This window comes from Ambystoma mexicanum, chromosome 2q (assembly GCF_040938575.1).
Source record: "Ambystoma mexicanum isolate Mex_15411 chromosome 2q, UKY_AmexF1_1, whole genome shotgun sequence".
Taxonomy (NCBI): Eukaryota; Metazoa; Chordata; class Amphibia; order Caudata; family Ambystomatidae; genus Ambystoma; species Ambystoma mexicanum.
Genome location: NC_090924.1, coordinates 411978964 through 412004310, shown reverse-complemented (window position 1 = coordinate 412004310; position 25347 = coordinate 411978964).

Here is a 25347-nt window from a genome sequence, read left to right as displayed (position 1 = left end):
ACTGACATTAGCACCCGGGGCGGGGAGCAACCCATCAGGTTTCTTGGATCGTGAACTGAAACTCCAATTCCAAGCCTGCGTTTCATGGAACCTGATGTCTGCTTCTTCCACACTGCACCGCCATCTTCTCCCCACATTCCCTTTCCTGTCCACCCCACCCCAAGACCCACTTACCTCATTTCTTCAGCAGCGGGGGTACTCACCGCCACTGCACTGCTACCGCTCTGTGGCCACTGTGGAAATGGAAGAGGGGCTTCCGAATGGAGCCCCGCATTCCTGATTCATGGCGGCAATTTTATGAAAGTATTTCGATTTAATGAACGGGATGCTGCGAGGCGCCCTGTTCATTGAATCAAAATGCAATGCTCTTCGCACCCTGGGTTTCTGGATTGGAAACCTGGGGTGCTAAGAGCAATAACCATCCATTCCACATGCTGGAAATGGTGGTAACAGCACCAGGGAGACTGGTTAAAGACTCTCACTACACTCAGCCTTTAACTCGGTCCCCCGGCCGTTACCACCGGTTCCAGTCCTTGCAACGGTGGTTGGTGCTTTAATCAATCCCTTGATTCCTTCCTCCTCCCACTTTCATGCACCCAATAACTTATTTATATTGATAGACGGATTATGACTAACCAGGTGCCTGTTTTGGGTCATGATAATATGGTCATCACTGTTATCTTACGTTTATTTTACTGTGGCTAGGTATGCCTTTAGCTTGTATCCTGCATTCCAGAGTTGTCATCTCAGTTGACAATGCAAAATGTAGTCTGAAAGTTCCTTGCACAAAAGTCACTCAGGCATACACATTCTCCCTTTGTCACACACATGCTCTCCAGAACTAGTTTGTTTTACTTTTTACAACCATAAACGTATTTCAAGTATTTTTGACATCTCTGCACCTAGATTGTATTTTTTCTCTTGGCGGCAGGGCGGGCGGAAGAGGGGAGGAGGACTTTAATGCAAAAACCGATCTTGGACCATCTCAGGACCTTGGCACTGAAGAAAATCGAATCCATGGCATTCAACGCCACTAATTATGCATTCTGTGAGAAGTGATAATGGCACGAAAAATCATGTCATCCTTCATGGTAGATTCAGGGTTATATCCCCTCAATGAAAGCCAGGGATTAGAATGCCCTACTCCCACAACCAACAATGCACCGCAACTAGTATAGTATATATGACCGGCACCGGCGAGCAGAGCATATCGGATGCACCGGCACCATTCTGAATGTTGCCGGTGCATTCAACCTCCCCATTCCCGTTGAGCTCTATGGGGCTCAAATGTGAATGGGGAGCATTTAAATCCGGCGCCCACGATGGGCAATTACCGGGTCCGGCAGGGCCGTAATGACCCGGTAATTGCCCATTCACGGGCGCGTGAAAATTTAGCAAGTTTGGCGCCAGCCTGCCAGTTTTACCAGCAAATCTTCTGCCATACTTGTAATGAGGCCTAATGTATTTCATATTGGTATATGCCACGTTAGAGTACGTCACTAGTACTTGTGCTGTTGTACGCTCTGTTACATTGCTCCGAGCTTGGAGACATTAACTAAACTCCTCAGTCATGCACCAAACCTGGAAATAGCTTAGCAGTGGCAGCACCCTTGCCCAGATAGTAGAGAGGCGCTTAGAGACGCAGAGAGAATGGGATTTACGGTGTCCGGCATTTGCCCTGAAGTAAGCAGCCTCAAGAAGCGGGGCACAAGCAAGTGGGGTTTAGAAATGCGGTGCTGGATCGAGACTGCTAAGGCGCACACTAATGATGTGGTCAAGGGTGAAATTACCCGGGAGAGCGTGATATTAGGGTAGAATGACCGTAGAGGTTGAAGATAATAGAGTGGCGGGAATTTTGCTGTTAGAGGACGATGAGCCAATGTCAAGCACTCAATCCTGAGGGCGTGGCATAAAGAATATCTTTTCGTGTCCCTGTGTTTTGTGCATTCTCTGATGTGTCCCCATGCTCATTGGTTGTCTGTGCCCCTGCGCTCTTTGTATGTTATCATCTGTTCTCCATGTGCTTATCCCCATTCTATGTTTGTGCATTATGTGTGCTTGTGTGTGGGGCGGGGTGTTTGTATGTGTGTGCCCTCCATACTCTGTGTGCATGGCCACTGTCTCATTAACATTTATTACCCAACCGTACTATGGGAGCCTTCAAAAAGCCACACACAGTTTGTTTTTATGGAGAGTTTTCAGAAATCCTGTGGTGACGGGATCAGAAGATCATACGAGTAATATCTGACACTGTGTCCAGCAAGTTCGTCCAAAACACACGCACACACACACACCCTGCCCCCCCTCTCTCTTCCCCCCCCCCGAATATACTATTTATTAAGTATTCCATTAGGAACAAACACAATTAGGTTCTCCGATAAGTGAACAACACAATGGCCCTCATTACAACACCGGCGCTAAACCATAGCGCTATTAGCACCATGGTTGGTGCCAGTGTTGTAACGGGTCCGCCATGGTTCAGATTTCACATGTGGAATGAAAGAGTGAGAAAAATAGCACTAGCGTTGGTTTTGCAGCGAGGGCAATACCGCAGTTCCAACACGATGGGCTGCCTGAAGAGGAGTGAATAAGAACCTCCTGGAGGCACCATCTTGCAAAATCAACTAGATGGCATGAATATAACTGCGTGTGGCCATGGCGGCTACAGAACCAAAGAAATCTCTAAACAATCCACAGCCTTTATACTGCCCTGAACAAAAAACATAAATGTTGCAACAGAAACACCAAATTTCGAACAACAAACTGTCAAGGCACATGCTCAAATAAAATGATAATCATTGATTTATACGGAAATGCTGCGATGCTCCATTTGAGGCATTTGACTTGTGTCGAGCAAATGTGTTGGCAATTTTTGAGGACATTCCAGCGCTGAGTGATATCACTTCTAATAATATTGCTCAGGTTGAAATGATTCGACTTTATCTGTGGTCAGATTATGGCTAAGCTCAAATGTTGTCCGTAAAGTCCTATGGCAAGCACAAATGGACTTGTTTGTAATAGGATTCATCCTAGCGATTGACCCCACAAATTATGATAATGAAAAAACCCAATGTGATGAGTCCTCCTCTCTAGTACCAACGTGAGAGCTGAAATTATACAATGCTAACGATAAACGTAATTCCAATAAATCAGCTCAAGGAAACTCACAGTCAAACTATCAAAGTTCAACAAACATTTGCCAGTCCTCATAACTATGCTTAGAGAAAAAGTCCTTGGAATTTTCGATTGTAAGCTGGAATACCTGCGGCCATTGTCACTTGTTGAAGGACTGTTCACACTTATTAGCCTACAATATCATACCCTTCAAGAAAACTGGTTTACCACTGCACCTGTTTGGAATGGATATGAAATCTTACTTTCACCTGCAATCAAGGGGAATCAAGGTAAACCAGCATCTGGACTAATGGTTGCTGTCAGCCTTGAATCTGGTTTCAGAATTTTCCCATGGGTCCAACAAAATCCATTCCTACAAATGGTTAAAATAACCTTCCAGGGTAATATAATGGCCTCAATAAATGTTTATCGAAACCCCATGGGTTTAGCAGATAAGATATTATTTATAGAGTTTGAGAAACTACTAAATATCATATCACAAACATCTCAGGTGACAAATACTTTAATTGTTTGAGATTTGAACTTACATCTTTTGGCAAAAACATTTGATAAGAAAAATAACTCATGGGTTAAATGGGAAGAGGATATGAAAAGTCAAAACCTATTAATGCTCAATGGTTCGATTAAAAGCAACATTCCAGCCCATTACACCTGGCAGAGAGGTACGAATACCTCAATTATTGACTACATGTATGTGGATAGTACCTCATTTAGCTTGGTGTCTAAATTTGAAGTGGTGCACTGCTCTAACAGTGACCATGAAATGTTTACTGCATACTGGTATTCTGATAGAACATTTTTGAACTCGTACATCATGAAATATACAGCACAACTCAGTGCAAATAATTCTCAAAACAGATTTCGATGGAACGGAAAAATGCTAGAAAGTCTCCATAGAGATCTTTTGAGAATAAAAGAAGGGGCTAACTGGGAAGATCAAACTTACATCCCAGCTTTACATTTCTACAAATTACATTCCTGCCTTACCACTCAAAAGAAAAATACTCCGAGACATAGCTTTAGCAAAGAAATGCAATAGCGGAAAATAGAATTTCGCAAAGAAAAGAGACTTGCCTTACAACTACCCAACTCTGTAAGATTTGAAGCGCTTAGAGCTATAAAAAATAGATATAGAAATTGGACAAGAAGCCATAAGACCTGGATATACCAACATGATGGTGAAACTACGCTAGCAGCAATAAACTCCAAAAATGTAGCTGAAATGTGGGGTCTCTTGAATACGGCAAACAATCTAACCCAGTATCCAGTCCAAATAAACAGAGTCCTTGAGACAGACTGGGCATTGTATTTTACAACTATGTACTCCAATACTCACATGGAAGAGTTTGAAACCCAAAATTCAGTTCAAAGCTTACATGAAATGAAGATTTTGGAAGAAGATGTACTATACTTTATCAACCAATCAAGTAATTCTAGGGTTCTTGGGCCTGAGGGACTTAGAAATTACACTCTTAAACAACATCCCCAGTTATGGGCAAATATCTTGTATAACATTTTTATATCATTCCTGATTCCTGGTGAAGATCGGTAATCATCCCAATTTTTAAAAAGGGCGATCGGACTAACCCATCCAACTGTAGTCCGATTGCCCTTTTGGATGTTCCAGGCAAGATTTTCGCCCATTTTATATTGCGAGATCTCAACGATTGGATCAATAACTGTTCTTTACATGACCCCTGTCAGACGGGATTTATTGCTGGATTAGGAACCTCAGTCAATGTATCAACTTTGACAGCTATTATAAAACACCACCAGGCTAATAAACAATCATTATACATTGTATTTGTTGACATACGGGCTGCTTTCGATTCAGTGTTGCGAAAATTGTTGCTAAAGAAACTGACCCAAGAGAACTGCCCGAGTCATATCATTACACTTATTCATGCTCTCCATAACAAAACTAGTATTCGTGTGAGATTAAACCTGGAAGGTCTCTTGTCGTCATCAATTAACACCCATAGAGGGTTACTACAAGGTTGCATTTTAGCTGCAGCGTTATTTAGTTTTTTCATAGCAGATATATGCAAAGCCTTCAATGAAATTCAATCAGATGCACCAAAACTAAACCATAAAAAACACCTGCACTCCTCTATGCAGATGATCTGGTCCTATTGTCGAAAACACGGTTGGCCTACAGAAACATCTTGATGCACTTTCTGCATATTATGATAGAAATCTATTAACAATTAACCTAGAAAAAACTAAAGTAATGACATGCAACTTGACCACAAAATCTAATTACAGAAATTTTAAATGGACCATACAGAGGAAGCACCTAGAATGTGTCAATGAATACATATATCTGGGTGTTGCTATCTCCGGCACTACGAATATAGCGCAGATGACAAAATGGAAGAAAAAGTTAGGTACAATGATCTCCCAATCACTTATAATTCAGGCCAAATTTGGAAAATTCTCCGTTATCCCAGTTTTGACATACTTTAGACAAAAGATTTCGATGGAAATGTCTTTACACATAAAAAATACAGTCTTCCAGAACCTTACATGATCAAATCTCCATCTATGCAACACAGATCAGACTTCTTAAGAATAAGATTGAATTTATGGCCAACACAAGAGGTCCGTGTAAAGCGTAAAATTATACCACCAGAGGAAAAAATCTGCCGAGTATGTAAAAATGATAGACAAGTGGAAACTTTAAGACATATATTGATAGAATGTAAAGCTTTATGTAATGAAAGACTACTTTAAACATTATTTAAAACCTCAGCTGAAAGAACATAGCGATGTAAATACAGATACTCTGTGGTCAATGATTATGTCTGGTCTATCTTTACCTCTGAGGATCGGTACTATCCGACTCTTGAAAAGTATTCCAGAGTTAAACACTTATATGGAAGGACATGGAATGAACTGTTATGCTGTATAAGTTTTATTTATTTTATTTTATGAATATTGAGAATAAGTGTATCATCATGTATTAATTTTAATGTAACTTTTGAGATTAATTTGGGTTGTTTTATCCTGTTTTTCCTCTTTTATATTCCATATGAATTGTATAAAAATTGTAAAGTTGACTTGTTTCAGCTAAAACAATTTAAGGCCTTGATTGTTCTGGGATACAAGCCGAATAAATATTTCTGAGGTGGTCTTCATCGGTTCAGCTCCTTGTCACTCAACTGCGATCGAAAAACGTGGTCCTGGTCACAAACACACAATGTGGAGGAGGAGAGTGTCATAGGCATCCTTTCAAGAACAGAGGCATTTAGACACCTGCAGTTTTCTGAAACATTGGTAGACTCAAGGTTGGGTGACTGCCTGGTCTACCCATAATAGTTTAGGATCCATGATTTGAGTCTGGTGAGCCTTATATTAATTTGACCTCAGATTCAATCCACTACACACGTTTACGTTCTAATATATGGTGGACACTATTGGACTTTATTGAGTATTTATTGTTTTCATATATTTCATTGTGTATCTGTGTTTCTTTTCTAAATCTAATGTGTTACAGTGTGCCAACTCCTACAAATTAAGTGGATATAAACAGAGCTATAATGTGATGCAAGCATGTGGAGCCAGTGTATGTGTGTATTATTGATTGTTACTTAGTTATTATTATTTATTTGTTTAAACTGTATTTACTTTCTTTATTACTTGTGTCAGTGTACCATTACTATATGCATAAAGTCATTTCAAATGGCACTTGACTCTGAGTGAATGCTTTTTTTGTTGCACTCAACTCCTGCAACTTGCACCCTAAGAGGACAAAATCACTGAACTCCAGAGAATGCACTCAGTAAACAGCACACTTAGCACCTGAGCGCCGAAGCATGTGGTGGAGAAGCACTTTCAAGAACATATGCATTTCTGTGCCACTCATTTCGAGTGTGTGTTGACGTATTTGGATAAGATGAGCATTTGCATTTGCAATTATCACAGATTGTCTCCTCCTGCAATTGTTGATACTGTTATATTTTTTGGGGTGTTGTGCACGGCACACACCCTTATTTTCAATTTGTTTTTCCAGACAGATATACACACAGTTATCCAGCCTTACGGCGAGAAAATAGTACCAAAAAATACACATTATTTTTTTAAAATCACCCCAAAATATGTACACCTGCTTCTCCCCAAAAGTTGTATTTAATCAATCTTGGAGGAATTAAACTATGTCACACCGTCTTTTAACATCTCTTCTATGGAGTATGTGCCTCTCTTTTTCCCCATTAGAACATATTAACTAGTACATTTCACATTCCTTTTCTGCAGTGTGGGCCTTGCAAGAATTTGCTTTTGGGGGCTACAGTTTTGTGTGTTCTGTTTTTGTGACTTACACCTCACTAATGTCTATGGCATAAACAAACCAAAAGGACCGATAAGTGACAGCTAAATATCCTGCAGCTGCAGCTTTACCCTGCTTAAATTGTTCAGGATAGGTTTTGATGGACTGTGTAGTGCAGATCAGTATCTGCACTTTAAACTTGTTTCTCTGTCTATGTTTCTGCTAGATGTATTTTAGGGTGATGTTGACTAGTACATTACTTAGATCCACCTTTCTACTGTCCCACACAGATGAGCACCCTTGCCTCCATGACAGTCAATGAACACAGTACACTTAGCACCTGAGTGTCGAAGTGTACGATGTAGACCACTTTCAAGAATGTATGCCAAAAGCCCCACCATGACCCCAGGAAGAAATCTTTTGGTCTAAAAAAAGTAGAGGTCTACACTCATAAATAGTGAATATTGCCATGTATGGACACCCCCACCTACTAGAGTATACATTGCAACATTCCAAAGCACCCACAACTGGTACATTGTACGGTGTAATACACATTCCTCCCCATGCTGTATTCTTCTCTTCTGTACATGCACTGTGCCCTTTGTCCAGACATCTTAAGAGAAAACCGTAGAGTTACAAGCCATTTTGGGATTTCTGTAATGGAATACCCTGTACCAAAAACATCACAGAGTTTATCAGTCATCTCTGTGCTGATGAATGTAAGCATTGTACAGCAGGTGAACAAGACCACGAGTGGCAATGGACAACAGATATCTCTATGTTTGTTTTCCAAACGAGGTCTGTTAAATGGGGTAGGGCAGGGCAAGCAGAGATGCATACAGTATTTAAAAGTCTAGAGTTTGTTTCCTTATGCAGCGTGTTAAGTACAGTTATCAGTTATTGGCACGTTGATCAGGGCCTAGTGACAATTTTCATTCTGGGCAGGCGGGAATCACCCATGTGAAGTAGGTGTGAACCCTTTAAAATAGACCAGAGGTGGCATAGGCAGTCTACATGAGATTAACATTGCCCGTGGTGCCCATAACCCACAGCACCGTAATCCCATTTCAAATGAAAGAAATAAAAATAGATGCCCCAAACAGTAGTTTACAATTTAATAAAGTGTTACCATTGTAATATTCTTAAGTGTCATAGAATGGGGGAAAAAAGAGAGATGCTTTAGGAGTCAACACATGTAAATCATGGTCTAATATGCAAAGGTCTTCACACAAACAGAGCCTTGTCACAATGAATGACACTCACACTGTAAAGTGAACATGAATGTACAGCAAGATTTAAGGGAGTCACTGTGACCACAGAATAACACACCCAAAACAATAATCTAATAAAAGAAATTAATATGAGGGTCCAGTATTGAATATGTGAAATTCCTACACTTCACATACAAAAGTTTTGACCCATATTGCCTATGATTCTTTTTTGTCAATGAATAAACAAATAAAAAAGTAAAATATAAAAATAAGACCAATTCAAAAGAATGTTGTGGCAGGCGTTCAAACCACTTGACAACCAATGCCATTAGCAAGAAGCATGGAGAAGCATAGAGAAGCGTTAACACATCTTTATACTTCATTAAGACTGGGCTCAGACGAAATTTTGTTCATGGGCAGCATAGTTTTCCTCCAAATGCCATGCCGTGGAGAGACTGCAAAGGTGCTTGTTAGTTCCACTCCAGGCCTAGGTGATAGTAACGAGCTAAATAATTCACCTACTGAAGATCACTGAGATAAAGACAGCATCAATTGATGGCTGGTGCAAAGCATGTTGATGACAAGTATTGTTTCAACCACCAGAACCGCGGCCCCAGCTCAATTAGTACATTTCAAATGTATTGCTAAACATAAAGAAAGAAGTCTTTGGAGAACCATCTGAGAAGTCCAATCAGGACTGAGGAATCTCACTGCAGGCAGAATTGCAATATATTTGTGAATGCTCAAAGATGTTAGCAGCAGTGCAAATGTATTGCAGATACACACATGTAGATTGTGACCGCAAAATTGTACATTAGTACTGCTTAGATTTAAGTAAAGTAATAATAGAATTCAAATCAGGAGCTCTAAATATAAATTCCAAAGTTATGAATCCATCTTCAGACATTACCTTATCATCCTCAACTATGCCACCATGGATTAAGGACTCAGATAAATGTAAAAGTAGTGCTTGAAGATAAAAAGAATATGTTGCACAGTGTACATTCAGAAACTTTGCACCAGTGCAATGACATGTTGCACATTAAAAGCACTCTGCTAAAAGTTGCTTGCATGCATATACTGATTCTTTCAGTGCATTTTTGCATCAGGGTGATTTTTGTCTAGTGTTAAAACCGTACAAAGGGGTGCTACTGTGATAAAAGTGCATATGGGCCCATGTTTACAGTATTAGCATACTTTTTATTATTTTATTATTATTGGATAGATTCTGAGGAAAGTATACATGTTATTATATTGGATGGCACAATACATTACTTGTAATATGGTGGCATGCAATAGGCTATTGTCTTGCCTACTAAATAACAGCATGGGCCCTTTCCCAATGTGACAGTGAGAATGGCTTCTGAATCTAAAGATAGTAGTAATTACAAGCCATTGACCTATTGTGATTTGTAAATTAGCTGAATGCTAGGATTGAGCGGTATCTCCAGCCATCTGTGGTAGACAGGCATGCACATGTTGTGCTTGCATTACAAATATATTCAGGCAATGGGCAGAATTAAGAACATAGAATTACGTTCAGTTTGGTTTTCTGGGCTGTGTGCCAATCTTATCTTTGTTTTTGAACACTCAAGCACTTCATGTAAACAAAACATCTGACTGTACTTTAATAGTCTGGGAAGTGTTCCAAATTGTTCTGTTTGATTATAGTAAGCAAAACTAAATGTTCTTGCTAATAATCAAAAAACGTAAGGAACTACAATGAACTATGATGTTTCCGGTGGAAGCCTGATATGAGGGAAATAGATTTAGTGCGATAAAAAGCAACTCACAACTTGGCCAAAAGTTGAGGCAACTTACTGCCAACCTTGCTTTAGTCATGATCAAGCATCTTGCTCGTGCTAAACAGTGATAGTGAGAAATGATCTAAGCAGCATCTTGCTTCTGTTAGATGCTAAATGCTGATAGGAGCAATTTGCTTTGCTTAGGTCATTTCTCACTGTTAGACGCTGAACATTGTTAATGAGATGGGTTGCTAATGACATAAGCGGCAGCACACATTGCTGATGAGGGGAGTTGACCTTTTAGCTCAGATACTATAAAAAGGCTGGCTTTAGGGGGTGGAAGTAGGAGCTCAGCTACGTGTGAACCTGAGAGAGCTGATGAGTCATACTGGAGCACCAAAATCTGGCAGGCAACACAAAATCCATGCAGGTCCATGTTCGGGGCCACTCCTTTTTTCTTGCCTGATTTTTGAAGCCACTTATTTGGATGTTGGGCTTTTTTGGGACACCTGCTATTTTCTTTTGAGAAGAATTACTCCTGGAGCTGTATGCTGTCTGGTGCAAACAGCTCACCACCTAGTCACATTTGACTATTTCAGATATCATGGTCAACTCTAAATGACATGGAATCCTTTTTAAAGCATTTTTCCTATATTTATTGCCTGTTGCTATCCATGGTGATTCTGATAAGTGGATTTTGGATTCCATATTTTTGTATTATTATTGCCTTGGATGGTGCAGAAAACAGGCATCCGGGCATCACACCTCCAGCTCTCATCTCCCTACCTTCTAAGGATAGTGAGTATGAGAATCTGTTTTACCCATCTTTAATATCACATTGGGAAAGAGGAGAGGTATTGAAAGGGAAGATCATTCTATGTGGTTGCCTAGCGCATTTGATAAGGTAGACAGTTACATTTGAAGTGACTACAATGCTTCTGATATGATTGATTGATCTGGAGTTGATATAGAGGCAGTGTGACAATGATAGCTGCTTACTCATTAATAACCTTTTGCATATTAAGTGCATTATGTGTAGTGACGATAAAAGTAGCAATGTTTCTTTATAACTTATTTTTCATAATTAAAAGATTTAAACTATAAATGATAGTGTAAGAGCATTCATTGAGTGTTCATTACTGCACATTTTGCCAGAAGAATTTGAATATGAACATTAGGTGTGGGGCATCTATTTGAATGTACTGTGTTTTGATTTGCTACGTATGGTGCATGTCTTTAATACACACACAAAGCGTTACTGGAAGTATGAGCAGTGAGCCATCAATAAAATATAATATGACATTAGCAAACTGCCCCTCTGCAGATGAACGAGATTAGCCGCTCACTGCAGGAGCTTGTTTCCTTATATCTTTACTCATGCACAGTGACAGGTAAATGCTTTTTCCAACCTCTATTCCACCACATCCTCTGCTGGGGTGGTCTTTGACACTGCCCTAGGGGTGGAGGGAAGGCTCTGTGAGATAGGTGTGCTAAGAATCATGTCAAGTGCAATATGTGCTTCTTGCAATACATTTGATACAGAATCACTACTTGTCTGCCACAGTTTCAAATGATGTCAATTTACATTATTTAGACCAGCTATCTAAGAACACTGCGCAAATGAAACCTAATGTACCCCGACTACTAACACACACAATGCATACACACAATGCATAAAACGCACCCAGCCTCTACCAGAAACAACTGAAGTTAATTGTTAACAATGTGAACAACAGTATGTTATTGTAATTTATTCACCAAACTCTACAGGCTGTCAGTCATTACTTAGAGTTTAATGAATTACTGAAAAAATATTTATTAATCTCCAATCATCATACAAAAAATATCATCCTGAAGCACAAAGTTTATCACATAAAGACAAACTCATTTGATACAGTTTCATGGTTTGTTAAATCCTAAGAAACATGGCTTTTAATTTGCTACACATTTTTTAAATTCTACCACCGTCCCCATAACCCATGCATGAATTGATTCTCCTTAATATCATCTTCATAAATAGTTTATTTCGGCATATGTCATGCAACTTTACAAAACATATGTAACACAATGCAATTCATAATAATCACAATAATACTCATTAATTTAAAAAGCAACAATCAAATAAATGTTATACAGCAATACATCAATAAAACCATCACACTTGCAAATAGTTATCATGTAGCAAGAACAATAAGCTAAAGATGTATAAAGTTCAACTAACAACGCATTTTGACCTGACTAACCAGGCCTTATACAGGAATTTGGTCACTGCAAAAACAACACTCTTATTGCCAGTTGATTTACATAAGATTAATGCATCATCGACCCATCTCATGGAATGCTCTCTCGCTATATGTTTTAGATAAAACATATCTGGGTGTACCTTGGACAAAGAAATGAAAATGGCAAATAATTCTTTGTCCAAATAATGTGTGGGCAGAGATCAGAATCCCATAACTTCCAGGAGTAGTGGATATATGCTAGAGGTAGATTTCAAGTTAAGATACGCATATGTACAGCGGCCATCTCGTCAAGGTAACCTTCAAAGCCAACATTTGATTTACAACACAGGTATGAACTGGCAAAAGCTAAATAGTAACAAAATGAAATAACCTTGTCTTGCAAACAAGCGCAATGTGCTTTTTTAAATATAGCCTTTATGTCGGATGTCATATCATGAGGGTTATGCCACAGGTGTAAAAAGCCCAATGTTATTAAATTAAATTTGACATGCGTACACCACGGCAAATTACGACTTTCATCCTGCGACAAGAGGACACATATAGCTTCCCTGTTTTTCCCTAAAGCAGGTGAGGAACACAATCTTACCCAGTTCAAAACTGGGCTGAAAGAGATGATAATGCTTATTGGCTTTTGAATAAGCTCTAACCGTAAGATGTCACTGGACATGCTTGCTGGGAGATGTAACAGTTTTTTAAAATATCTCTATCATCTCAGATTTAACACTCTTAGTGAAACCCCAGAGCTCAAAGCTGTATACTGAAACGTTCTAGCTTGCTATTTATAAATATGCAATGCAGATTTAATAACCCATTACCATGCGATTTAGCATATTTAAGAACCACATTGAAATTTCTTTAGAGATTGAGATTTGCTTTTTCTACCTGATGTCAGATGGGGTTAGAGAAATCAAAATAGTTTCATCTGCAAAAAGTTAAAGCGGCAAGACTGAGACCCTTCCTACTAGGACTCTTGCTCTCTCTTTCTTCCCCTCGCTTTGGCCATCATCTGAAGCCAGAAACCTTGGAGTCATCTTCAACTCCTCTCTCTCCTTCCTCCCTCACATTCAAGATATTGCCAAGAAGTCCTGCTTTCAACTCTTCCTTCTCAAAGGAATTCTCCCTTATCTTTCTTTCCCCCAGAAGCTCAATGTCACGAGAGCTCTGGTTCTCTCTAGGCTAGCCTACTGCAATAGCCTTCTCTTGAATCTACCTTCTTCCTCCCTACGAACCGTCCAGCTAATCCAGAATAGGACAGCAAGGCTCATCCCTGGCCTCAAGCACAGGGACTGCATCTCTCCTGCCCTAAAAACCCTTTACTGGCTACCGGTTGCTGCAAGGATCAATTTCAAATCCCTCTGCATCATCCATAAGGCTGTATGGGGCCTGGGACCACGCTATCTGAAACTTTCTCTTACGGATATCCCCCCGCTAGACCTTTACATTCCTCTGGTACCAACTCTCTGTGTGTCAAGCATTTAGCTGAACAGATGGCTGGTGAGTGATCTCTTTCCACGGCTGGCTCCCTCTTATGGAAGTGCATCCCCCTCCCTCTTCATCTTGAGCTGGATCTCCTCAAATTCTGGAAGCTCTTCAAGACTGTCCTCTACTCCTCCTCCTTCTTCCCTTCCTCCCTCCTCTGCTAATCCCACAGTTGCTGAGATTGGTGACCAGGACCCTTATGTGTCCTTCAGGCCCTGTCCTCCCACAGCCGATCGCCTTCAGCCTCTGCCCGCCCATAACACTTGCTTTGGCACCCACTGTCCTACCCCACTGTGGGCCTGCACTTACCTATTTATTGCAGCTGAAAGCTCCCTACCACTTCCTACACTGGGCACTTACACCCCCTGCTAATCCATGAGCACAGGCACTCTAGCAATTACCCCCGTTTCCCTCTAACCATCTACTCTCTCTGCACTTGCATGCTCCAAATGCTTACAAGGTCCAGTAGGTTTGTCTTATCTACCTGTGTATTATTGTTTCAATCCCTTGTTCCCTCCCTGTTGCCCTGTGGGCACTTTGAAACACAATGTACCTGTTGTATAAGCGCCTAACAAATGCACAATAAATAAATAAATTTAAAACATCCTTTCACCTCCTAATTTGGGAGCATCTGTCTTTAAGATAGTAATAGGTTTTATGTACCTGTTGATGTCAGTACAAAACAAGGTGGGTACTAGCACACATCCCTTTGTGATGCAGTTTCAATATTGAATGGTGCAATAATGTCCCCTGCAAGACCCAATCTAAAAACAGCAGTATTATTAGTCTATAGTATTTAGATTGCCATAAAAATACTAGATGGTACTCCTATTCCATTTAGGGTTTCCCAGAGATTAACGCTGGGTACACCATCACAGACTGTTTTGAGATCTATGAATACCACGTATAAATTGACCTTTCTCAGTATATTTTTGGACCAACACAAAAAGCAGTATATTAGCATACATTGCAAATATTATCAGGGTAATTCATAGAATTTCGCAGAAAAGTGTCGCAAGCGGCTGGCGCAGAGTGTCCGCGTGCGATTGCCTGTGCTAAAACCGATTTCTGCGCACAGCGTATTCATGGATTTTGGGCTCCGAAACCAGCTGTGGCACAGAGTATCGCAGCAACCATGCAGCAGCGCCAGTAACGCCCCCAAGAACGCCCTCGCGCAAGGAAAAGCCATCAAAATCGCTAAATCATCGCAAAGGGCTGCGCTAACCCTGGACCAGTTTACAGGGCTGCCAAACAAGGAACGCAAAGCGGGTAACGTTTATATCAGGGGTACGGGGGAAGTTTTACACACGATTTGGCTGGGTACGTGTATTACAGGGGTACGCGGGAAGTTTTACACGCGATTGGCCAGGGTACGTGTATTACAGGGGTACGCGTGAAGTTTTACACGCGATTAGCCAGGGTACGTGTATTACAGGGGTACGCAGGAATTATCACACGCGATTTGGCTGGGTACGTGTATTACAGGGGTACGCGGGAAGTTTTACACGCGATTGTCCCCTATCACCCCCACCCCCCAGCCACCATGGGCAGCCTCCACCAGGCCCCCACTCATGTCCCCTTGCACCCCCACCCCCCAGCAGTCATGGTGCACCCTCCACCAGGCCCCCACTCATGTCCCCTATCACCCCCACCCCCCAGCCACCAGGGGCAGCCTCCACCAGGCACCCACTCATGTCCCCTATCACCTCCACCCCCAAGCAGTGCAGGGGCAGCCTCCACCAGGCCCCCACTCATGTCTCCCACCACCCCCACCCCCAGCATCCAGGAGCAGCCTCCACCAGGCCCCCACTCATGTCTCCCACCACCCCCACCCCTCAGCAGTGCAGGGGCAGCCTCCACCAGGCCCCCACTCATGTCTCCCTGCAGCCCCACCCCCCAGCAGTGCAGGGGCACCCTCCACCAGGCCCCCACTCATGTCTCCCACCACCCCTACCCCCCAGCCACCAGGGGCAGCCTCCACCAGGCCCCCACTCATGTCCCCTATCACCCCCACCCCCCAGCACTGAGGGGCACCCTCCACCAGGCCCCCACTCATGTCTCCCACCACCCCCACCCCCCCAGCAGTGTGGGGTAGCCTCCACCAGGCTCCCACCCATGTCTCCCACCACCCCCACCCCCCAGCCACCAGGGGCAGCCTCCACCAGGCCCCCACTCATGTCTCCCACCACCCCCACCCTCCAGCACTGTGGGGCACCCTCCACCAGGCCCCCACCCATGTCTACCACCACCCCCACCCCCCAGCAGTGCAGGGGCAGCCTCCACCAGGCCCCCACTCATGTCCCCTATCACCCCCACCCCCCAGCCACCATGGGCAGCCTCCACCAGGCCCCCACTCATGTCCCCTTGCACCCCCACCCCCCAGCAGTCATGGGGCACCCTCCACCAGGCCCCCACTCATGTCCCCTATCACCCCCACCCCGCAGCCACCAGGGGCAGCCTCCACCAGGCACCCACTCATGTCCCCTATCACCTCCACCCCCAAGCAGTGCAGGGGCAGCCTCCACCAGGCCCCCACTCATGTCTCCCACCACCCCCACCCCCAGCATCCAGGGGCAGCCTCCACCAGGCCCCCACTCATGTCTCCCACCACCCCCACCCCTCAGCAGTGCAGGGGCAGCCTCCACCAGGCCCCCACTCATGTCTCCCACCACCTCCATTCCCCAGCATCCAGGGGCACCCTCCACCAGGCACCCACTCATGTCCCCCTGCACCCCCACCCCCCAGCAGTGCAGGGGCACCCTCCACCAGGCCCCCACTCATGTCCCCCTGCACCCCGACCCCCCAGCAGTGCAGGGGCACCCTCCACATTCCCCCACTCATGTCTCCCACCACCCCCACCCCCCAGCCACCAGGGGCAGCCTCCACCACGCACCCACTCATGTCCCCTATCACCACCACCCCCCAGCAGTGCAGGGGCAGCCTCCACCAGGCCCCCACTCATGTCCCCTTGCACCCCCACCCCCCAGCAGTCATGGGGCACCCTCCACCAGGCCCCCACTCATGTCTCCCACCACCCCCACCCCCCAGGAGTGCAAGGGCAGCCTCCACCAGGCCCCCACTCATGTCTCACACCACCCCCACCCCCCAGCCACCAGGGGCAGCCTCCACCAGGCCCCTACTCATGACTCCCACCACCCCCACCCCCCAGCAGTACAGGGGCAGCCTCCACCAGGCCCCCACTCATGTCTCCCACCACCCCCACCCCCCAGCATCCAGGGGCACCCTCCACCAGGCCCCCACTCATGTCCCCTTGCACCCCCACCCCCCAGCAGTCATGGGGCACCCTCCACCAGGCCCCCACTCATGTCCCCTATCACCCCCACCCCCCAGCCACCAGGGGCAGCCTCCACCAGGCACCCACTCATGTCCCTTATCACCCCCACCCCCCAGCAGTGCAGGGGCAGCCTCCACCAGGCCCCCACTCATGTCTCCCACCACCCCCACCCCTCAGCATCCAGGGGCAGCCTCCACCAGGCCCCCACTCATGTCTCCCACCACCCCCACCCCCCAGCAGTGCAGGAGCAGCCTCCACCAGGCTCCCACTCATGTCTCCCACCACCCCCACCCCCCAGCATCCAGGGGCACCCTCCACCAGGCACCCACTCATGTCCCCCTGCACCCCCACCCCCCAGCAGTGCAGGGGCACCCTCCACCAGGCCCCCACTCATGTCCCCCTGCACTCCCACCCCCCAGCAGTGCAAGGGCACCCTCCACCAGGCCCCCACTCATGTCTCCCACCACCCCCACCCCCCAGCCACCAGGGGCAGCCTCCACCAGGCCCCCACTCATGTCTCCCACCACCCCCACCCCCCAGCAGTGCAGGGGCAGCCTCCACCAGGCCCCCACTCATGTCTCCCACCACCCCCACCCCCCAGCATCCAGGGGCACCCTCCACCAGGCCCCCACTCATGTCTCCCACCCCCCCACCCCCCCAGCAGTGTGGGGCAGCCTCCACCAGGCTCCCACCCATGTCTCCCACCACCCCCACCCCCACCCCCCAGCCACCAGGGGCAGCCTCCACCAGGCTCCCACTCATGTCTCCCACCACCCCCACCCCCCAGCAGTGCAGGGGCAGCCTCCACCAGGCCCCCACTCATGTGTCCCTGCACCCCCACCCCCAGCAGTGCAGGGGCACCCTCCACCAGGCCCCCACTCATGTCTCCCACCACCCCCACCCACCAGCCACCAGGGGCAGCCTCCACCGGGCCCCCACTCATGTCTCCCACCACCCCCACCCCCCAGCAGTGCAGGGGCAGCCTCCACCAGGCCCCCACTCATGTCCCCTATCACCCCCACCCCCCAGCACTGAGGGGCACCCTCCACCAGGCCCCCACTCATGTCTCCCACCACCCCCACGCCCCCAGCAGTGTGGGGCAGCCTCCACCAGGTTCCCACCCATGTCTCCCACAACCCCCACCCTCCAGCCACCATGGGCAGCCCCGCCAGGCCCCCACTCATGTCTCCCACCACCCCCACCCCCCCAGCAGTGCAGGGGCACCCTCCACCAGGCCCCCACTCATGTCTCCCACCACCCCCACCCCCCAGCCCCAGGGGCAGCCTCCACCAGGCCCCCACTCATGTCTCCCACCACCCCCACCCCCCAGCAGTGCAGGGGCAGCCTCCACCAGGCACCCACACATGTCCCCTATCACCCCCACCCCCCAGCAGTGCAGGGGCAGCCTCCACCAGGCCCCCACTCATGTCTCCCAAACCCCTCAACCCCCAGCATCCAGGGGCGGCCTCCACCAGGCCCCCACTCATGTCTCCCACCACCCCCACACCCCAGCAGTGCAGGGGCACCCTCCACCAGGCCCCCACTCATGTCTCCCACCACCCCCACTGCCCAGCAGTGAAGGGGCAGCCTCCACCAGGCCCCCACTCATGTCCCCTATCACCCCCACCCCCCAGCCACCATGGGCAGCCTCCACCAGGCCCCCACTCATGTCCCCTTGCACCCCCACCCCCCAGCAGTCATGGGGCACCCTCCACCAGGCCCCCACTCATGTCCCCTATCACCCCCAGCCACCAGGGGCAGCCTCCACCAGGCACCCACTCATGTCCCCTATCACCCCCACCCCCCAGCAGTGCAGGGGCAGCCTCCACCAGGCCCCCACTCATGTCTCCCACCACCCCCACCCCCCAGCAGTGCAGGGGCAGCCTCCACCAGGCCCCCACTCATGTCTCCCACCACCCCCAACCCCCAGCATCCAGGGGCACCCTCCACCAGGCACCCACTCATGTCCCCCTGCACCCCCACCCCCCAGCAGTGCAGGGGCACCCTCCACCAGGCCCCCACTCATGTCCCCCTGCACCCCCACCCCCCAGCAGTGCAGGGGCACCCTCCACCGGGCCCCCACTCATGTCTCCCACCACCCCCACCCCCCAGCCACCAGGGGCAGCCTCCACCAGGCCCCCACTCATGTCTCCCACCACCCCCACCCCCACCCCCCAGCAGTGCAGGGGCAGCCTCCACCAGGCCCCCACTCATGTCTCCCACCACTCCCACCCCCCAGCATCCAGGGGCACCCTCCACCAGGCCCCCACTCATGTCCCCCACCACCCCCACCCCCCAGCAGTGTGGGGCAGCCTCCACCAGGCCCCCACTCATGTCTCCCACCACCCCCACCCCCCCAGCAGTGTGGGGCAGCCTCCACCAGGCTCCCACCCATGTCTCCCACCACCCCCAACCCCACCCCCCAGCCACCAGGGGCAGCCTCCACCAGGCCCCCACTCATGTCTCCCACCAACCCCACCCCCCAGCAGTGCAGGGGCAGCCTCCACCAGGCCCCCACTCATGTCTCCCTGCAGCCCCACCCCCCAGCAGTGCAGGGGCACCCTCCACCAGGCCCCCACTCATGTCTCCCACCACCCCCACCCCCCAGCCACCAGGGGCAGCCTCCACCAGGCCCCCACTTATGTCCCCTATCACCCCCACCCCCCAGCACTGAGGGGCACCCTCCACCAGGCCCCCACTCATGTCTCCCACCACCCCCACCCCCCCCCAGCAGTGTGGGGCAGCCTCCACCAGGCTCCCACCCATGTCTCCCACCACCCCCACCCCCCAGCCACCAGGGGCAGCCTCCACCAGGCCCCCACTCATGTCTCCCACCACCCCCACCCTCCAGCACTGTGGGGCACCCTCCACCAGGCCCCCACCCATGTCTACCACCACCCCCACCCCCCAGCAGTGCAGGGGCAGCCTCCACCAGGCCCCCACTCATGTCCCCTATCACCCCCACCCCCCAGCCACCATGGGCAGCCTCCACCAGGCCCCCACTCATGTCCCCTTGCACCCCCACCCCCCAGCAGTCATGGGGCACCCTCCACCAGGCCCCCACTCATGTCCCCTATCACCCCCACCCCGCAGCCACCAGGGGCAGCCTCCACCAGGCACCCACTCATGTCCCCTATCACCTCCACCCCCAAGCAGTGCAGGGGCAGCCTCCACGAGGCCCCCACTCATGTCTCCCACCACCCCCACCCCCAGCATCCAGGGGCAGCCTCCAACAGGCCCCCACTCATGTCTCCCACCACCCCCACCCCTCAGCAGTGCAGGGGCAGCCTCCACCAGGCCCCCACTCATGTCTCCCACCACCTCCACTCCCCAGCATCCAGGGGCACCCTCCACCAGGCACCCACTCATGTCCCCCTGCACCCCCACCCCCCAGCCACCAGGGGCAGCCTCCACCACGCACCCACTCATGTCCCCTATCACCACCACCCCCCAGCAGTGCAGGGGCAGCCTCCACCAGGCCCCCACTCATGTCCCCTTGCACCCCCACCCCCAGCAGTCATGGGGCACCCTCCACCAGGCCCCCACTCATGTCTCCCACCACCCCCACCCCCCAGCAGTGCAAGGGCAGCCTCCACCAGGCCCCCACTCATGTCTCACACCACCCCCACCCCCCAGCCACCAGGGGCAGCCTCCACCAGGCCCCTACTCATGTCTCCCACCACCCCCACCCCCCAGCAGTACAGGGGCAGCCTCCACCAGGCCCCCACTCATATGTCCCACCACCCCCACCCCCCAGCATCCAGGTGCACCCTCCACCAGGCCCCCACTCATGTCCCCTTGCACCCCCACCCCCCAGCAGTCATGGGGCAGCCTCCACCAGGCCCCCACTCATGTCTCCCACCACCCCCACCCCTCAGCATCCAGGGGCAGCCTCCACCAGGCCCCCACTCATGTCTCCCACCACCCCCACCCCCCAGCAGTGCAGGAGCAGCCTCCACCAGGCCCCCACTCATGTCTCCCACCACCCCCACCCCCCAGCATCCAGGGGCACCCTCCACCAGGCACCCACTCATGTCCCCCTGCACCCCCACCCCCCAGCAGTGCAGGGGCACCCTCCACCAGGCCCCCACTCATGTCTCCCACCACCCCCACCCCCACCCCCCAGCAGTGCAGGGGCAGCCTCCACCAGGCCCCCACTCATGTCTCCCACCACTCCCACCCCCCAGCATCCAGGGGCACCCTCCACCAGGCCCCCACTCATGTCCCCCACCACCCCCACCCCCCAGCAGTGTGGGGCAGCCTCCACCAGGCCCCCACTCATGTCTCCCACCACCCCCACCCCCCCAGCAGTGTGGGGCAGCCTCCACCAGGCTCCCACCCATGTCTCCCACCACCCCCAACCCCACCCCCCCAGCCACCAGGGGCAGCCTCCACCAGGCCCCCACTCATGTCTCCCACCACCCCTACCCCCCAGCAGTGCAGGGGCAGCCTCCACCAGGCCCCCACTCATGTCTCCACCCCCACCCCCCAGCAGTAGGGGGCAGCCTCCACCAGGCCCCCACTCATGTCTCCCACCACCCCCACCCCCCCAGCAGTGTGGGGCAGCCTCCACCAGGCTCCCACCCATGTCTCCCACCACCCCCAACCCCACCCCCCAGCCACCAGGGGCAGCCTCCACCAGTCCCCCACTCATGTCTCCCACCACCCCCACCCCCCAGCAGTGCAGGGGCAGCCTCCACCAGGCCCCCACTCATGTCTCCCTGCACCCCCACCCCCCAGCAGTGCAGGGGCACCCTCCACCAGGCCCCCACTCATGTCTCCCACCACCCAAACCCCCCAGCCACCAGGGGCAGCCTCCACCAGGCCCCCACTCATGTCCCCTATCACCCCCACCCCCCAGCACTGAGGGGCACCCTCCACCAGGCCCCCACTCATGTCTCCCACCACCCCCACCCCCCCAGCAGTGTGGGGCAGCCTCCACCAGGCTCCCACCCATGTCTCCCACCACCCCCACCCCCCAGCCACCAGGGGCAGCCTCCACCAGGCCCCCACTCATGTCTCCCACCACCCCCACCCTCCAGCACTGTGGGGCACCCTCCACCAGGCCCCCACCCATGTCTACCACCACCCCACCCCCCAGCAGTGCAGGGGCAGCCTCCACCAGGCCCCCACTCATGTCCCCTATCACCCCCACCCCCAGTCACCATGGGCAGCCTCCACCAGGCCCCCACTCATGTCCCCTTGCACCCCCACCGCCCAGCAGTCATGGGGCACCCTCCACCAGGCCCCCACTCATGTCCCCTATCACCCCCACCCCCCAGCCACCAGGGGCAGCCTCCACCAGGCACCCACTCATGTCCCCTATCACCCCCACCCCCCAGCAGTTCAGGGGCAGCCTCCACCAGGCCCCCACTCATGTCTCCCACCACCCCCACCCCCAGCATCCAGGGGCAGCCTCCACCAGGCCCCCACTCATGTCTCCCACCACCCCCACCCCTCAGCAGTGCAGGGGCAGCCTCCACCAGGCCCCCACTCATGTCTCCCACCACCCCCACCCCCCAGCATCCAGGGGCACCCTCCACCAGGCACCCACTCATGTCCCCCTGCACCCCCACCCCCCAGCAGTGCAGGGGCACCCTCCACCAGGCCCCCACCCATGTCCCCCTGCACCCCGACCCCCCAGCAGTGCAGGGGCACCCTCCACCAGGCCCCCACTCATGTCTCCCACCACCCCCACCCCCCAGCCACCAGGGGCAACCTCCACCACGCACCCACTCATGTCCCCTATCACCCCCACCCCCCAGCAGTGCAGGGGCAGCCTCCACCAGGCCCCCACTCATGTCCCCTTGCACCCCCACCCCCCAGCAGTCATGGGGCACCCTCCACCAGGCCCCCACTCATGTCTCCCACCACCCCCACCCCCCAGCAGTGCAGGGGCAGCCTCCACCAGGCCCCCACTCATGTCTCACACCACCTCCACCCCCCAGCATCCAGGGGCACCCTCCACCAGGCACCCACTCATGTCCCCCTGCACCCCCACCCCCCAGCAGTGCAGGGGCACCCTCCACCAGGCCCCCACTCATGTCCCCCTGCACCCCCACCCCCAGCAGTGCAGGGGCACCCTCCACCAGGCCCCCACTCATGTCTACCACCACCCCCACCCACCAGCCACTAGGGGCAGCCTCCACCAGGCCCCCACTCATGTCTCCCACCACCCCCACCCCCCAGCAGTACAGGGGCAGCCTCCACCAGGCCCCCACTCATGTCTCCCACCACCCCACCCCCCAGCATCCAGGGGCACCCTCCACCAGGCCCCCACTCATGTCTCCCACCACCCCCACCCCCCCAGCAGTGCAGGGGCAGCCTCCACCAGGCCCCCACTCATGTCCCCTTGCACCCCTACCCCCCCAGCAGTCATGGGGCACCCTCCACCAGGCCCCCACTCATGTCCCCTATCACCCCCACCCCCCAGCCACCAGGGGCAGCCTCCACCAGGCACCCACTCATGTCCCCTATCACCCCCACCCCCCAGCAGTGCAGGGGCAGCCTCCACCAGGCCCCCACTCATGTCTCCCACCACCCCCACCCCTCAGCATCCAGGGGCAGCCTCCACCAGGCCCCCACTCCTGTCTCCCACCACCCCCACCCCCCAGCATCCAGGGGCACCCTCCACCAGGCACCCAATCATGTCCCCCTGCACCCCCACCCCCCAGCATCCAGGGGCACCCTCGACCAGGCACCCAATCATGTCCCCCTGCACCCCACCCCCCAGCAGTGCAGGGGCAGCCTCCACCAGGCCCCCACTCATGTCCCCCTGCACTCCCACCCCCCATCAGTGCAAGGGCACCCTCCACCAGGCCCCCACTCATGTCTCCCACCACCCCCACCCCCCAGCCACCAGGGGCAGCCTCCACCAGGCCCCCACTCATGTCTCCCGCCACCCCCACCCCCCAGCAGTGCAGGGGCAGCCTCCACCAGGCCCCCACTCATGTCTCCCACCACCCCCACCCCCCAGCATCCAGGGGCACCCTCCACCAGGCCCCCACTCATGTCTCCCACCACCCCACCCCCCCAGCAGTGTGGGGCAGCCTCCACCAGGCTCCCACCCATGTCTCCCACCACCCCCACCCCCACCCCCCAGCCACCAGGGGCAGCCTCCACCAGGCTCCCACTCATGTCTCCCACCACCCCCACCCCCCAGCAGTGCAGGGGCAGCCTCCACCAGGCCCCCACTCATGTCTCCCTGCACCCCCACCCCCAGCAGTGCAGTGGCACCCTCCACCAGGCCCCCAATCATGTCTCCCACCACCCCCACCCCCCAGCCACCAGGGGCAGCCTCCACCAGGCCCCCACTCATGTCTCCCACCACCCCCACCCCCCAGCAGTGCAGGGACAGCCTCCACCAGGCCCCCACTCATGTCCCCTATCACCCCCACCCCCCAGCACTGAGGGGCACCCTCCACCAGGCCCCGACTCATGTCTCCCACCACCCCCACGCCCCCAGCAGTGTGGGGCAGCCTCCACCAGGCTCCCACCCATGTCTCCCACCACCCCCACCCTCCAGCCACCATGGGCAGCCCCCGCCAGGCCCCCACTCATGTCTCCCACCACCCCCACCCCCCCAGCAGTGCAGTGGCACCCTCCACCAGGCCCCCACTCATGTCTCCCACCACCCCCACCCCCCAGCCACCAGTGGCAGCCTCCACCAGGCCCCCACTCATGTCTCCCACCACCCCCACCCTCCAGCAGTGCAGGGGCAGCCTCCACCAGGCACCCACACATGTCCCCTATCTCCCCCACCCCCCAGCAGTGCAGGGGCAGCCTCCACCAGGCCCCCACTCATGTCTCCCACCACCCCCACACCCCAGCAGTGCAGGGGCACCCTCCACCAGGCCCCCACTCATGTCTCCCACACCCCACCCCCCCAGCACTGAGGGGCACCCTCCACCAGGCCCCCACTCATGTCTCCCACCCACACCACCCCCCCACCCACCATGGGCAGCCTCTGCCA